Source organism: Vombatus ursinus, unplaced genomic scaffold, assembly GCF_900497805.2.
Source record: "Vombatus ursinus unplaced genomic scaffold, bare-nosed wombat genome assembly UNPS02014789.1, whole genome shotgun sequence".
Classification (NCBI taxonomy): domain Eukaryota; kingdom Metazoa; phylum Chordata; class Mammalia; order Diprotodontia; family Vombatidae; genus Vombatus; species Vombatus ursinus.
Genome location: NW_020954567.1, coordinates 2,994,240 through 3,012,717, shown reverse-complemented (window position 1 = coordinate 3,012,717; position 18,478 = coordinate 2,994,240).

Sequence of the window (18,478 nt, the reverse complement as noted above, 5' to 3'; positions counted from 1 at the left end):
TAAAAACAAACAAAAAAGTATGCAGTTCGGATATAATCTTCTTCAAGATGTTCAACTTGATTCCTCCTACTTTTAGGGCTCTCCCTCCCATAGTACCTTGTTTTTAACTATTTTGTGTATATGTATTTATTATAGTTATATTTATGCTGTTTATATTTTATATCAACTTGTCTTTCGCATTAGAATGTAAGCTCATTGCAAGTGGGAATCATTCCATTATTTATACTTGTACCACTACTGCATGATGCCTGACACATAGGAGGTGATTAATAGACATTTGATTGATTCATAGCACGCAGTTCAGTGATGCAGAAATTAACCTTTTTGATTGTCTCTTGGAATAGATTTGATAGAATCATAGAATTGCAGCATTGGAAAGAACTCAGAGATCATCTAGCTTAACACATACAGTATAGAAATCTCTTCTGCAACCCCCCTAACAAGTCATCAAACCTGTGTTTGAAACTCCCCGAGGCAGCCCATCTTATTCTTGGACACCTTTAATTGTTGGGAAATTTTCTTGATATTAAGCTTCCATTTGTCTCTCCTTTCTGCTATTTCTACCCTTTGCTCCTTGATCTGTCCTGTGGAACCAAGGAAACAAAATACTATAGTCCTATGTACCAGACTGCTATGTAGCAGGTGTGCTTTACACAGAATAAGTGCTTAATAAATGCTTCATTCATTCACTCAGTCAGTCACTGGATTCAGAGGCAGTGTACCTGTTTTAGAACACTGACTTCATTACCTCCTACTTGTGTGATCCTGGCTAAGTCACCTAACGTCTTTGGGCTTTTGTTTTCTCTTCTGTAAAATTAGAGGATTGGATAAGAGAAGTAGATTTGTAAATGTAGTATGGGAACCCCGAGAGGACCTTAAGATCCTTTTAGGGAGACCATGAAGTCTCCTATTTTCATAATAATCATAAGCCATCTTAATTTCTAATATAGTAAATATTCAAAGATATAAGTCACAAGAACAAAAGTTCTTGGGAGTAGGGTCATCGATAAATTTTAAGGGTATAAAGGGATACTGAGACCAAAAAAAAAAATGAGAACTGCTAAACTGGATAATCTTTAAGGTCCCTTCCAGTTTCAAATTCTGTCTCAATACTTCTCTTCTCTAGGTTAAATATTCATGGTTTCTTCTTCTTCTATGTGGCATAATTTAAATGTGGTATCATTTCCAACCTTCTCCTTATCATTTTTGTGTTCTGTATGCCGACTCCAGCTTACAACTGCCCTTCTTAAAATGAAATGCTCAGCACTGGACACAAATGTTTATTTCCTAGGGACATTTTGAGGATTACTAACAATGCAAGTAATTCTGAACAACTCAGTTCTGAGTGAATTCAATTCCTAAAATAATGGAGCATCGTGTTACTGGAGGGTTGGACTAAGTACAGACAGTAAGTAGTGGCTCACTGAGCTAAGCATTGAACTGGCACATGTTTGATCAACATTCCTCAGCATTAACATCATTCCTGACTGTGTAATGGGAAGGAGAGGGGAAGGTGAGCCACTTAACCACTACATGGGTCAGCTTTCCCATTTGGGACTGATTAAGCCTACCTGCCTGGTTCGAATAACATACAGAGTTACAGGGAAGGTTTAGTTCCCAGATGGGCTTCAATGGGGCCGAGATCACATTATAACTGAGGCCAGCTGGGTGCAGAGAAATGGATGTTAAGCAGAAGGTTACCCTAGTAGGAGAGACGACCATCTACCTGCATAAGCGACCAGAGCAGACAATGAAGAGGGTAAGAAAATCTACCAGGGAATACTTCACCCCCATTCTCATCCCCATGAAGAAATCACCAAAGAAAAATGGATTAGAAGGGCAATCCAGTTTCTTGGCAACTAAGGAAATATTCACGAACTAAATTGCTACTTAGCCTGAGAATCGCTTGAGAAAGATTTGGAAAGTGATGCTTAGAAGGATTAAGTCCAGGCTCCTGGCAATTGAGAAAAGTGAGAAAAGGACTGAGAGCCAATCATCCATCCCATTGCTAGTGAAGGAGGCTCAAAAAGAAAGGTAGCATCTGAGATCAAGGGAAGGTAAGAATAATGAGAAACCAGGAAAGGTCACTCATGGCTCTGATGAAATTCGGCCCTTAGGGCAGGAAATAAATTGTTGTTGGTAAAGGTTCCTCAGTCAGAGGAACCTATACATGAAGGACAGCCAGAGGAGATTCCTAGACCTGAATACTCTAATTACATATGTGACCGATAGTACAGGCTATGTAAGTGCTACCTTTGGGCAAGATATGCAAAGTATTTCTACTCAAAAGTAAAAGTTAATTGGAACTGTGAGATTCCATCATTCACAGCACAATTATAATTATAGATATCTGTATTGATGATACCTTCAGAGTTCACCTGGGCTCACTCAACTCCCTGCCTTCAAATAGGTATATATCTAGCACAGAGCAGATGGCACTTTGTTACTAAGGGTTTCCAGGAATGGATTTCTTGTCTGACAAATAATTAACAACAACAACTGACATTTGTATAGCACTTTAAAGTTTACAAAAACTCCTTATATTCCCTAACTTATTTGATCATCATACTAATGCTATGAAGTAAATACTGTGGTTATTAGTATTTCCATTTAACAGATAGGAAAACAGAGAGCTTACAAATTGCCAAACATCTCACATCTAGCCATATCATCCTGACTCCAAGTGCAATGAACTATACCAATGGTTCTCAAACTTTTTTTGGTGTTCCTTTGTACTCATAAAAATATTGAGGACCCCAAAGAAATTTTCTTTATGTGGGTTATATCTATTGATATTTACTAGGCTAGAAATTAAACATAATTTTAAAAATATTTATTAATTCATCTGAAAAGAACAATAATAAATGTATTATATGTTAATATGGATAACAATTTTATGAAAAATAACTATATTTTCCAAAACAAAAAAATAGTAAGAAGAGTAGCATTATTTTGCATATTTTTGCAAATCTCTTTAATGTCTGGCTTAATAGAAGACAGCTGGATTCTCATAGCTGCGTCTGTATTCAATCTGTTTTGATATGCTGTTTTGGTTGAAATTTATGAAGAAAACCAAGCCTTACATAGATATACAGTTGGGAATGGGAGGAGTATATAAATAGGCAAATTACATCTTAGTATTATTGTGAAAATTACTTTGAAAAGGTCTTAGGCACCACCAGGATTTAGCAGACCATACTTCGAGAACTGTTAAACTCACTGAAATATTTTCTACTTTAATTTAAGCCTGTTATATCTTTTTATTATTCTGTAGACATAATAATATAGATACAGAATATAGATAATATAGAATACACCTCATCAAAGCCCTCCTATGTTTAATAATAACTTTAAAAATTTATGGTTCTTTAAAATATCATTTTTTCTATTCTACTATGTTAGGAAAATGCTTGTTTTATTTCTTAAATTCATAATAAAAATAAAATTAAAAAAAGATTATTATTATTTCAATCTGTAGCTCATAATGAAGTCTATGTAATTTGGTAGAAGATGCCCTGGGCTTAGAGAGAGAAAATCTGGGTTTGAATTCGGGTTGTGCTGCTCGTATCTGAAATCAGACATGGACAAACTACTCCCGCATGTGGGAGAATGTGGGCAAATTCAGTGGGGTTATCACGTTCCTCTGGAGGCTTCATTTCTTTGAACGTAATTAAAGACTGAACTGTGTTTAATTGCCTGTCTCATTGTTCCCCCTGACTCATACAGAGCTGAGTCCACTAAAATCCTCAGGGTCTTTTATAAAGGAACTTCTCACCTGTCCCCTGATCTTGTACAGTTGGTTGTTTTATGAACCTATCTGGAGATTGGTAAGAAGTTATTAATGGTAGAGAGAAAATCTCAAGAAAGTCACCAGCACCAAATTTCAGGTGTTGATTATATTTTTCACTTGATTTTTTATGGACACTGTGCATGGACATTATTTGGGGTTTACTGGGGAAGATATTAAATGTATGTAAAATTCCACTAATGCCAAGTACTGTTAAATATAGTGTTCATTAAAGAAAAGTTATAGACACATATTTAGGTATCTTATACCTGAAGACACTTTATTAGCATCATCTACATTTCCTAACATTTCTGGAAAGACTATAGCACTCACACGGTGGTCAGAAGAAGTAATACAAGAATAGTCTCAAGATTTCTCTGAAAAACTTTGGAATTGATTGTGTGACATGGGAGACACTGGTACAGGACTGCCCAGAATGATGTACCCTCATCAGAGAAGGTGCTGTGCTCTATGAGCAAAGCAGAATTGAAATAGCTCAAAAGAAACTCGAGAGTCCACCTCAAATATTCACATGGACTATTTGTCCTGACCTGTAGCAGTGCATTCTGAGCTCATATTGCTCTGATCAGCCATAATTGGAAGCATTGTAACTTGACTCTTACGTAGTGATGACATTTTGGTCATCTTCAAGAATGAGGACAACAACCAGAAGACTATAGAAATGGTAGCAGTGATCATCATTGGTGTAGAGTTGGAATCTTAGAGGTATCTGATCTAACACTCTCATTTAATAGATGAGAAAAGTGAGGTCCTGCCTCTTAAAATGTAGTCATTTTCATTCTTTGTAATATTATCTGGCAATTTCCATCATAATGTCAACAATGTTGATGATATATCAATGGCTAAGTTTTATATAATGTTTACTATGTGCCAGACACTGTGCTAAGTACTTTATAATCATTATCTCATATTATCATCACAACAACTTTGGGAAGTAGGTGCTATTATTATTCCCAGTTTATAGAAGAGGAAACTGAGACAGACAGAGGTTAGGTGATTTGCCCAGGGTCACATAAATACAAAGTGTCTGAGGCTAGATTTGAACTCAGAACTTCCTGACACCATGCCCAGTACTTTATCCACTGTACCACCTAGCTGCTTCCCATATCTAGCAGCTACCATTTAAAAAAATGTATTTTTTCGTGATATAGAGTCTTGAAGCTTCAGTATAATCTACAAGTCTGTGACTTTTCTAGTTTCTTTATCATGAACCATGCTTTCCAATATGTTTCATTCTATCTTCACCTTTTTCTATCTTCATCTTTTCCCACTGAAGTCACCAAGTATTAAAGCATAAGTTCTTTTGAACTGGAGGATATCATCAAACCCTACACAGAATTTCTCTATAATTTTGTCTTCAGCAATAAATGTTGGTGAATAAGCCGGGATTATTTTCATAGTGGTCCTTTTTGCACATGCTTGTCATTAGTATTACAATATACGATGACCGATTGAGTCGTGAAATAATATTTCTTGTAGCCTTGGGGAAGATAAAACCCACTCTGCTAACTCCTTAATTTGCTCTCCATGGAGTGCCTGTAAGCTATTGTTCCATTAAGCTTTAATGTCCTTTCTACTTTTTGTTTCATTTAGAGTGAGCATGTCAAGATTGATACTATTCAGGTCCCCTAGCAATCCGTCTGTTCATTGGCCATTGGATAAAGGATCTCACATTAAGATTACCAATAATCAAATTAAAAGTTTGATAGTATGCAAAACAGTGTGATTCCAAGTTCAGTACTTTTCAAGTGGCAGGTATTTATAGAATCTGTTGTTGTTGTTGTGTTTGTCCGCTGTTCTCCAAGAGGACCATGACATCAGGGAGATGATGATATGACTTGCAATTGTCTTTTCTTTGAGTGAGGGAGGGCTGTGCAAGGTCACCAGCCTCATTTTCTCCTCCAGAGCCAATGAAAAGGCAGCAGTAGCATTGTGAAAAGCATGAGAAGAACACCTGGATTCAATTCTGACTTTTCTGTGACATGGAGATGATAATACTTGCAGTATCTATGTCAAAGGGTTGAGGTGAGGAAATAACAAATTTGGTAACCCTTAAAGTATTAAGACAACCTAAAGTAGACAATAGAGGGCCAACCTTGGGATCAGGAAGTCCTGCCCTGTTCAGGTCCTGCCTCTGGCCCATACCATCTGAGTGACCCTTGGTAAATCACTTAAACTCTCATTACCTCCAGTCAACTCTCCAAGAATATAATTGCAGAACAGTAATCTATCTGCTTAGATAAGAGGAGTTTCCTCATTGGGAATTTCCTATACCAATTAAATCATAGGTATGAGACAATCCTGTCTCCTTTCCCCACCCCTGAAAAGCAGCAGCATTCTATAGCTTTTCTGAGCCTCAGTTTCCTCTTCTGTAAAATTTCATAAATGTTTAGATAGCCAAATGCTTGTATCAAGTCTACCCATGCCATATGGAATAGTCAGTTCATTTACAGCAAACACGGTCACATTGAAATGTAGATGTACATAATAGATTTGCAGTTTCATGTGTAATCACTTTTTTTATTATTATGCTATGTTATAGAAATGCTTGTTTTGCTTTGTAAATTAAAAATAAAATAAATAAAAATTAAAAAAGAAAAAAAGAAATGCAGTTAAACTTTGTACAATAGCTTTATTTCTGAAATATACTTGAGTCAGTTTTCAATATGTGTATTTTCAATATTGTGGGCAGAAGGGGATAAATTGTCCTTAAATCAGAAGGTTGAACTAGATCCTGGGTTTGTAACCTTTTTTGTGTTATGGGCCCATTTCGCAATATGATAAAACCAATGACTCCTCAGGATAATGTTAAATGCATAAAATAAAATACACAAGATTACAAAAGAAACAGACTATATCAAAACACAGTTATCAAAAAGTTCACAAACTTTAGGTTTACAAGATCCCACCTCTAGGTCTTTTCAGTTCTTACATCTTATTTTTAAAAAGATACTAGGGTCTAATCAGTGTTGTGTAGACTAGCAGTGATATCAAACTCAAATCAAAATGGAGGTCACTAATTCATAATAAGGATCCACGTGGGCCACAGTCACTTAGTTTTAAAAGTGTAATATTATCTACATGTTATTCTATTTTTATCTATTTTGTTAACTATTTCCCAATTACATTTCATTCTGGTTCAGGCTGTGCTTGGGAGTGTTGAAAGTGTTGCTATATAGGTTGTTGATGTAGAGGAGAAAGCAAGGAAGGAAGGAAGGAAGGAAAGAAGAATGACTGAATGAAAAAATTGTTAAGTACTAACTATATGCCAAGCACTGGTGGCTGGTGCTGGAGATGGAGTGGCCATAAAGTGACAGCTACCTCAGGGTTAGGAAGACCTGGGTTCAAGCTCTATTTCTGACATGTACTGGCTGTCCACTCAGGGGAAATTATTTAACCTTTTAGTGCACCAGGCACTGGAATACCATAAATTGCCAAACAGGGGTCAATCTGTATTGGTAGAGGGAGTTTCCTCTCTGGCAATTCTCTACCAATGAAATTAGTGATCTGGACAAAAACTGAGTTCTCCTCTGAAGAAGGAACCTGCTGCTTGAGAATGTACTAGCAAAATTTGTTACTTTAAAAAAAAAACCCTCAAAACAATGTCTTTTTAAAAAGGAAAATGATTTCCTAATTTTTTTTTATTTTACATATAAAATTGTTCTCAAAGAAAAATAAAAGAAATGACCTTTGAGGACAGGTACTTAAAAAAAATTCCAGGGGAGTGGAGCCAAGATGGTGGAGTAAAAGCAGTGACTTGCTTGAGCTCTCCCTCAAACCCCTCCAAATACCTATAAAAAATGTCTCTAAACAAATTATAAAGCAGCAGAACCCACAAAAAGACAGAGTGAAACACATTTCCAGCCCAAGATAACCTGGATGGTTGACCAGAAAGGTATATCGTGCTAGGCTGGGAGAGGAACACAGTTCCACGTGGGCACGCAGGCCGCAGGGAACCTGGCGCAGGCCTCAGAGGACTGAATTGCAGGTAGCTGTGGCAGATTCCAGACCTCTCAACCCACAAATGCCAAAGACAACTTAGAAGGTTAGTGGGAAAAGTCTGTTTCTGCTGTGAGAGAGAAGCATGGCGTCCCAGTCCCATTCTCAGGCAGCGGCTGCTTCCTGAGCTTCTGGCCTACGGACTGAGGGGGAATTGAGTGGTGGATCAGAAGGGGATTGCAGGGATCTCTCCACTGGTGCAGGATTCTCTTGCTTTGCCTGTGCTTGGATCTGGGTCACAGTTGTGGGTGGCTGTCCTGGGGTGAGGAGGAGCGCTGGTGTGGTGGAGCTTGTAGTGGCTGTGGAGAGGAAATCCTCCTCACAGTTCCAAGACAGAAAAGAGTGTTCATGGTCACTCATAAACCAGAGCACAGGCCAGGAAAGGAGTAAACACCTCACCCTTGATCATAGCACCTTGGAAGAACTGAAAATTTACAGGTCCCTAGAAGTATCTCTGAAAACAGCTGCACAAAACCCCTGAAGCTTGGGACAGTACACTCTTCACATTGGAAGCAGACTTTTACGTTAACAAAGAGTTTAAAACTCAAGTAATTGTCATGAGTAAGCAGTGCAAAAAGAGTCAGACTATATTATCTTACTTTGGTGACAAAGAAGATCAAAACATACAACCAGAAGAAGACAACGAAGCCAAAGCTCCTACATCCAAAGCCTCTAAGAAAAATATGAATTGGCCCCAAGCCATGAAAGAGCTCAAAAAGGATTTTGAGAAGCAAGTAAGAGAAGTAGAGGAAAAACTGAGAGTGATGTTAAAGGAAACTCAAAAAATACTGAAGAAAATAACACCTTAAAAAATAGCCTAACCCAAATGGCAAAAGAGGTCCAAAAAGCCAATGAGGAGAAGAATGTCCTAAAAAGCAAAGTTGGCCAAATGGAAAAGGAAGTCCAAAAGCTTACTGAAGAAAATACTTCCTTAAAAAATAGAATGGAGCAATTGGAAGCTAGAGACAATTTGAGACATCAAGGCATTGTAAAACTAATCCAAAAGAATGAAAAAATAGAAGAGAATGTGAAATATCTCATTGGAAGAACAACTAACCTGGAAAATAGATCCAGGAGAGAGAATTTAAAAATTATTGGACTATCTGAAGGCTATGATAAAAAAAAAGAGCCTAGACATCATATTTCAAGAAATTATCAAGGAACCAGAGGGCAAAATAGAAATTGAAAGAATCCACTGATCGCCTCCTGAAAGAGATCCCCAAAGAAAAACTCCTAGGAATATTGTAGCCAGATTCCAGAATCACCAGGTCAAGGAGAAAATATTGCAGGCAGCCAAGAAGAAACAATTGAAGTATTGTGGAAACATAATCAGGATAACACAAAATTTAGCAGCTTCTACATTAATGGACCAGAGGGCATGGAGTATGATATTCTGGAGGGCAAAGGAGATAGGATTACAACCAAGAATCACCTACCCAGCAAAGCTGAGTATAATCCTTCAGGGTAAAAAATGGTCATTCAATGAGATAGAGGACTTTCAAGCATTCCTGAGGAAAAGACCAGAGCTGAATATAAAATTTGACTTTCAAATACAAGACTCAAGTGAAACATGGAAGAGGTAAACAGGAAAGAGAAATCATAAGAGACTTATTAAGTTTGAAGTGTTTATATTCCTGCATGGAAAGATGATATCTGTAACTCATGAGTCCTTTGTCAGTATTAGGGTAATGGGAGGGAAAAATTATGTGTATGTATAGACAGACAGACAGACAGACAGATAGATAGATAGATAGATAGATAGAGGGCACAGGGTGAGTTGAAGATAAAGGAGTGATATCTGAAAAATAAAATTAAAGGGTGAGAGAGGATTATACTGGAAGAAGTAGAAAGGGAGAAGTAGAATGAGGTAAATTATCTCACATGAAACAGGCAAGAAAAGGCTTTTACAGTGAAGGGGAAATTTGTGAGAGGGAATGAGTGAACCTTATTCTCATAGGATTTGGCTTAAGGAGGGAATAATATACACAGTGGGGTATGGAAATCTATCTTACCCTACAGAAAAATAAGGGGGGAAGGGGACAAGAGAGCATGGGTTTGAAAGAGGGGAGGGCAGATTGGGGGAGGGGATAATCAGAAGCAAACACTTCTGAGGAGGGACAGGGTCAAAAGAAAATAGAATAAATGGGGGGGTAGGATAGGATGAAGGGAAATACACTTAGTTTTTCACAACATGAATACTATGGAAGTGTTTTGCATGACTACACATCTATAACCTGTATCGAGATGCTTGCCTTTTCAATGAGGGTGGGTGGGGAGGGAGGAAGGGAGAAAATTTGTAATCCAAAGTTTTAAAAACACATATTAAAAAATAAAAAAAAAATGAAAAAAATTCCAGGAAGCTTTGCATAATGCCTGACATGTTCTGTAGTGAACACATTTTAAACCACTTCATAGCTATCAATTAGCTCCATTGCCTGCTCTGGACCGGATAAGGAATTATTTTCTATGTCCCATGTTTCTCCTTGGAGGCACTAGACATAGTGGTAGAGAAAAGTCTTGGCAGGAAACCCCCCCCCTCAAAAAAAAAACCCTTGATTCAACACTTACTGACTGTATGACCATGGAGTCACAAATATTCAGTGTCCCAGGTTACTCCCTAAGACATTAAATTATGGAATAGTTGTCAGTTATCTTGCTCTGCATCTGTGAAGGGAATTTACAAGCTGGAAATTTCTCACACCAGTGAAATCACAGGACAAGAGAGAGACAGTCAGATGGACAGAGAAAGAGAGACGGACAGAGACAGAGAGACAGACAGAGATACAGAAACAGAGACAAAGGGAGGGACAGTGAGAAGTCTCTTCTACAGTCCTTTTGCAGTGGTTGAACTTGAAACTGAAATCCTAGGTCAATAAAGAATCCTGTTCTAGTTGATTTCTCCCATTCCCAAAGTCAGTATTTTCACTCACCTTGTGATTCTCCAAAATTCCTGTAAGATGGCCATAAAAGACCTTTTAGGGGATCCAATTTCCTATTCTTTGGTTTTCATAAACAAAGGACAAGAATCTGTCTCTCTCTCTTTTTTTTTTCTGTTAAATAAGGGCAGTGAAGTCTGTGCCTTTGGTCCCTACCCAACTTACAAACTTGGAGATAGCCCCTGGGGGAATACGGGTAAGTCATCTAGTTCCCCAGAAAGTCAATACTATATACACCTGGAGTTGCTTGCTGAAGTCGACAGTAAAATAAAATATCCTGTTCCCTATGGAGCCATCAAAGACAGATTACAATTGATGGCTTCTAGGGACAATCAAGCGTAAAAGAATCATTGCTGATTATTAGGGAAGCACTTTGTTGGAAAAGTACTTTACCATTCTTTTTATGAGTCCCACAATCACAGTGGGACCATGGGTAGGTCATGGATTCTATCTTTGCTATAAAAAAAAAGATTTTAAAAAAGCCTTTGCCTTTTAACTTCACATTACTTTCTGGATATTGTAATCTTCTGCTCCCCTTCCCTTACTTTCAGTTGAGCCTTCTCTTGTAACAAAGACTTTTGTTTTCTGAGAACCAATAAAAAAGCTAGTCACCTTTGGCCTAGCCACTTGATGGTGAATATTTTTGTCCATAGTAACCCATGAAAATAAAGAAAAATAGTTAAATAAAAATGAAAAAAAAAGATTCAGCAACAATGTATGTGATTTTATACCACATAGTCCTCACTTATAGCATATAAATGTAATAGAACATTAACTGACGAGACTTGACAACTATAAGGAATTCAGAGAAACATGGGAAAGACTTGTATGAGCTGATGCAGAATGAAATAAGTCAAAAATATTCAAAGATTATTTGTTTTGCTTATCACTTTTTAAATCTGTTAAATGGAGTTAAGAAGGCCTGCCAGCTCCTTACTTTGCAGAGTTATCGAAGATAAATGAGATTGAGAATGTGGAGGGCTTTGGAGTACAGATGCTATATAAATCCCAGGCAACCTTATTGTGATGGCTGTAATGTATCTCTGTAGCATGTTTCTTCTATAGGGAATGGTGTGTTTTTATTACTTCCTACAACCTGGGAAGCCAAGCAGTAATGTTCTCCCTAAATGGTAAAGCTGACTTCTAGAATGACTAAATGTAGCTTACCTTCTTTACCCTGCCCAGCAAGCAAAAGGTATTAATACAGGCCAATGATGATTAGCATTTGCAAACCTGATGGTGAATCCAATGGGGCAAGGCTGTTATTGGCTCTGACCAGTTTAATAAGAAGCTCAACTCTCTGGTGGCAGAAATTTCCATTGTTTCTGCAATGGGATTCAAACAACTTAAAAAAAAAAGTCAGGCTCTTGAATGTTCAGATAACTCTCCTCTGCTTCCTGATTTCAACAGAAATGCCACAAGAAATGCTAACTACAAGGAATTCCTGGCCACCGGAACCAAGGAGGGTTTGAAATGTCACAAGAAATATTGGTTTCCTGGAGGTTTTGAGCCACATTTTTAAGTACACAAATAGCTTGGGGGTGAGAGGAAAAGGAACATGGGGAGGGAGTTGACAAGTGGGTGAAAATGCTGCATTTTCTGAAGAGCAGAACTGAGTGAAAGAGGTAGAGAGGGCAACCCTGCTACTAAAAACCCTTAAAATAAAATCTAAATGGGAAAGAGAGAGTTTAAGAGCATAGGCAAAGTGATGGAACAGAAGAAACATTCACCCAAGAGTTAGGAGATGTTGGTTCTAGACCTGGCTCTGTCACTAACTGGCTTTATGACCTCAGAAAAATAACATAGTGACCTCTCTTCATTTCAGCTTTGTCCTATGTAATTTGAGAACCTGTTCTTTAACATCCTATGATTCAATGATAATCATGAGATAATCAGAAAACTGAAACTTCAGACTAAGTTAAGATTACACCAGTGAACTGAATTCTAAGTCTGCTATGCTTCAAGTGTTTTGCAGCCGCTCACATAAGTTCAGTCACATAGTGTTTTAAGGTTTATAATATACATTATATGCACTATCATATTTAATCTTCACAACAATATGCTGAGGTAAATATTAGCATTCCCATTTCACAGATGAGGAACCTGAGGCTCAGGGAAATTAATTGACTTGGTCATAGTCACAGTCTTAATTTTAAAGAGAATTCAAACCCAAGTCTTGCAGGACTCTAGGCCTAGCATTCTTTCCACTATAAGGTACTGATTTCATTTATTAAGTTATTTGTTCAGATCCATCTTTACTTGATAGTTTTTAACAAATATTCATTTATTGTTCAGTTGTTTTCCAGTCATGTCTGACTCTTTGTGACCTCATTTGAGGTTTTCTTGGCAAAGATACTGGAGTAATTTTCCATTTCCTTCTCCAGTTCATTTTACAGATGAGGAAACTGAGGTAAACAGGGTTAAGTGACTTATCCAGGGTTGCATAGTTAGCAAGTGTCTGAGGCTGGATTTGAACTCATGAAAATTAATCTTCCTGACTCCAGGCCCATGCTGTGTCATCTATGATGTCACCTAGCTGCCCATGTATTAAGCAGCTACTATGGATGAGATACATGTTGATGCTTGAAGTACAAATATAAATAATACACAGGCCCATCTTCCAAGATATTTCTAATTTAGTAGAAGTGGGAGGGTGAGAATCAGTACCCAAGGAAAAGTAGAATAAGTATAAAAGAGAGGTCCATACTAAGTGCTCTGAGGAATTTGAGTTAAGGCAAACCATTTACACCTGGGAGGTAAGAGTAGACAGAGAAGTCTTCAGGCTGGAAGTGGCATCTCCTTTGATGAAAAGAGGAATGGAATTATGGGAGGAGTCCATTTAAGAAATAAAGGGAAGGGTGTAGGACAGGTAGATTGGAGAGGGAAAAATAAGAATGGGGGACAGAAAACAACCCAGTATGATGTGAATATAGAATATATGAAATATCATAGAATATAAGTAGTATCAAATAAGCCTGGAAAGATATGTTGGAGCTAGATTGTGGAAGGCCTTGAATGCCATTTATAAGTACTAGTTTATATTTTATTTGATAGTCAATGAGGAGCCACTGGAGGATTTTGAATAGTTGAGTAACATATTTGTGACTTGTGAAGATTACTCATGTAGTAGGAAGGCTATATAGGAAGGGGAAAAACTAGAGGAAGAAAGATTAGCTAGGAGGCTATTACTTTGATCTAGGTAAGAGATGAGTGCTTAAATTTGCTATTATCTTGTTTCATATTGAGATCTCCAGGTATATTCCCTACAATAAAATTATTGGGTCAAAACATATTTTTTTAAATAACTTTGCCTTTTTGTTAACAGATGGCTTTCTAAAATAATTCTACTAGTTTACCGTTGTACTGTCAGTGAATGAATGTACCCGTTTCTCCACAATCCCACCAGCATTGTTTTGTTGCTTTTAATTATTTTTGCTACTTTGATAGGCATGAAGTGTTCCTTCAAAATCATTTAATTAGCATCCTTTTGATTATTGGGGAAGTTGAACATTTTTTCAAGCCATTAGTAACAATCTATGTTACCCTTTTGAAAACTGACTGGCTGTTCGTGTCCTTTGATCATTTATCTATAGTGTACTGGATGTTTTCTTTATAAATATTTAGTAATTTCTTATGTATTTTAGATGTTTTTAATATTTAATATTTTTCTATTCTGTTTTTATTATATTTCTTTTGCACTTTTTTGTTTTAATATAAACAGGGACATCTAGCTTGTCCTTAATTCTTCCTGTTTTTTCTGTCAATCAATCAACAAGCATTTACTAAGGACTCACTACGTGTGTCAGGCACTGTACAAAGACAGGAATAAAAAGATTTAAAAAAGAAATAGTGCCCACTTTAGAAATGCTTATCTTCTACCAGGAGAGATGGCATATATGTATGTAAATTTATACAAAATAAATACCTAAATACAAAGTAATTTGGGTAGACAACACTAGCAACTAGGGGACCAGGAAATACCCAAGATAAAAGACCTTTGATCTGGGCTTCAAAAGAAATGTAGGGATGTAAGAGATAGGGCCAAAGAGGTAAAATATTTCACATATCAAAGATAGGTTTTCAAAGAGATAGATGAAGAATAACATATATATAATGTATTATGCATATATGTATACATACATATATATGCATACACACATATATGCATACACGTGCACACACGTGTATGTACACATACATGCAACACACATATATGTATATGCACATGTGTATATGCGCATATATGCATTGAGAAAGTGATTAATCATTTAGCATTTATTTAAAAATGTATAACAGGGACTGTTCTAAATGATGGAATACAAAGAAATGCAAAAAAGTTGCTGCTTTCAAGAAGCTTATGTTCTAATAGGGCACAAAATGTAAATAACTATAACAATAAATAATACATACACACGTACACACATATGCACATATACAGTGTGTATGTGTGTTCATGAGCACGTATATATATATATACATATATATATACACATACATACACACACACGTATATGTATGTACTACAGGGAAATACAGCATTCTCTAGATAAATGGAGTTAGAGAAAAATAACAAAATGTCACTGCCTGTGACCCCTACAAATTTTTGTTCTATTATCTTAATTAGGTCCTGACCACAGTGAAGTCAAATCAAGTTAAGTCAAGGAGTCCTTAGAATGCGTTAGACACTGGGGATACAAAGAAAAGCAAAAACCTGGTCCCTGCTCTCAAGGATTTTACAGTCTAATGGGGGAGTCAACATGGAAAAATAATGTAATCCAAAATAAATTGAAGGCAATCTCGGAGGGAAGGCTCTAGCCTTGAGAGACACTGGGAAAGTTTTCTTGCATATAGTGGGGTTTTAGTTGAGACTTAAAGGAAACCAGGGAAGCCAGGTGGCAGAGATGAGAATGGAGAGAATCTTTTTATGCTTCCCTAATTCTCTTACTAATGATCTCTTAATCTCTTCAACTAATAGCATTTTCTGGCTACTTCTCCATCTTGACTTCTCTGATGTCTTTGACATGGCTGGTTTCTCTCCTCTGATAATCTCTCATCTATAGGTTTTTGTGACAATGGTCTCTCCTTTTCTCCTAACTTTTAGACCACTTCTCAGTTAAATCTTCATGCCAGTCACATCTGCTAATTGTGAGCATCCTTCAAGGTTTTGTTGTGAACTCTCTTCTCTTCTCCATCTCTTCTATCTCATTTGGCAATCTCATCAGCTCCCATAGATTCAAGCATCATCTCTAAATAAATCATTCTTAGATCTATTTATCCAGCTCTGACCTCTTTCCAGATCTCTAAGCTCACATCTCCATATGCCTTTTTTATATCTTGAATCAGAAATCCCATAGACATCTTAAACACAACATGTCCAAAATTGAACTCATTTTCTCCCTAAATACTCTCTTCTTTCTAACTTCCCTTTTACTATCTTGGTCACCACCATCCTCCCAGTCACCCTCGCTAGCAACCTATGTACCATCCTTGACTTCTCACTGTCATTCACTCCATACATATTTTATCTATTGTTAAGTCCTGTCATTTTTACCTTTGCATAATCTCTTGTAGATAACCCCTTCATTCCTTCAACACAACCATCACCTTTGTACAGGCACTCATCATCTCATACCTGCATGAACAAAATAGCCATCTGGATGGTCTCTTCCCCACTGTAGTCCATTTTCCACTTAGCTGTCAAAGTGAACTTCCTAAAGTGCAAATCTGACCATGTTATTCCCTAACTCAATAAACTTCATTGACTCCCTTTTACCTTTAGAATAGAATATACAACTATTTTTGACTTTTAGGTCCCCTCACAACCTGGTTCATTCCTACCTTTATAGTTTTATACTTTATTCCCTACTATATAATTCATAATACAGAGACATTGGCCTCCCTGCCCTTCCTTGCACATAGCACTCTGTCTCCAGACTGTAACTTTTGTTACAGAGTTTGTTTCTCATTCCTTGAATGCTATTTTCTACCTCCTAGCTTTCCTAAAGTCTCAGCTAAAATCCTACCTTCCACCAGAAACCTTTCCCAATGCCCCTGAATGCTAGTACCTTCCTTTCCCTGAAATTATTTGCAATTCTCTCTCTCTCTCTCTCTCTCTCTCTCTCTCTCTCTCTCTCTCTCTTTCTCTCTCTCTCATTTGTACATAACAGTACTTAGCATTTATACATTACTTTAATCTTTTTAAGATGCTTTACAAATATTATTTCACTTTATCCTTACAAAACCACTGGAAGTTAGGTGCTATTATTGTCCCCACCGTGCAGATTAGGAAACTGAAGCAGACAGAGGTTAAGTTATTCGCCCAGGTTCATATAGCTAAGAAGTGCCTAAGGTAGAATTTGAATTAGGTCTTCCTAACTCCAAGTTTAGCATTCTACTCTACAACCTAGCAGTCTATTTTACATACCTGTTTGTATGTTGGCTCCCTCGTTGCATTGTGAGCTCATTGTGGTTAGGGACCATGACTTTGATTTTCTTTGTATCCCCAGTGCTTAGAACAGTTCCTGGAAGATAGTAAATACTTAACAAATGCTCATTGACAATGGGGGGTGGGGGTGGGGAGGGTTTGAGATGGAAGGCAACCCAACAGAAGATTACCTAGAGACATAAAAAAGCAGTCAATTTCCTTCCTTAAAACTTTTCATATTTGCAAAAAGTGTTCTTCCTGACTTAGGTGAACTGATACAAGGTGAAGTGAGAAGAGCCAGAACATTGTACACAATAATAGCAATATTGTAGCAATTATTAAAAGTGAAAGACTTAGCTACTCTTTTTATAAAATCTTATTTAATATTTTATTTTCCCAATTACATGTAAAAACAGTTTTAAAACTCTTTTTTTTTGAAATTTTGAGTTCCAAATTCTCTCCCTCCCTTCTCCCCTCATTGAGAAGGCAAGCAATTTGATATGGGTTATGCATGTGTAGTCATGGAAAACAGATTTATATATGTCATTCTGTGAAAGAAAACAGAAAAATAAAGAAAGAAAAGAAAAAGTATCTTTGATCTGCATTCAGGCTCTACCAGTTCTTCTTCTGGAGATGGACAGTGCCATTCATGATAAGTCCTACAGGATTGTCTTGAATCATATTGCTGAGAATAGCTAAGTTATTCATAGTAGATCATCATGCAATATTGCTGTTCCTGTGTACAATGTTGCCCTGGTTCTGCTTATTTCAATTTGTATCAGTTCATGTAAGTCTTTCCATGTTTTTTTTCCCCTTAGAGTATCTTGCTCATCATTTCTTAAAGCATAACAATATTCCACCACAATCGTATACAACAACTTGTTCAGCCATTCCCCAATTGATGGATATCCCCTCAATTTCTAATTCTTTGCCACCATTAAAAGAACTGCTATAAATATTTTTGTACATATAGATCCTTTCCATTTTTTTTTATCTCTTTTGGATACAGACCTAGTAGTGGTATTGCTGGGACAAAGGGTATACATGGTTTTATAGCCCTTTGGCCATAGTTGCAAATGGCTCTCCAAAATGGTTGAATTGGTATACAACCTTGTCAACAGTACATTAGTGTTTTAATTTTCCCACATTCCCTCCAACATTTGTTATTTTCCTTTTTTGTTGTATTAGCTAATCTGACAGGTATGAGGTAGTAGCTCAGTTGTTTTAATTTTAATTTCTCTCATCAATAGAGATTTAGAGCATTTTTTCATATAATTACATAGTTTTGAATAATTTGTCTTAAAACTGCCT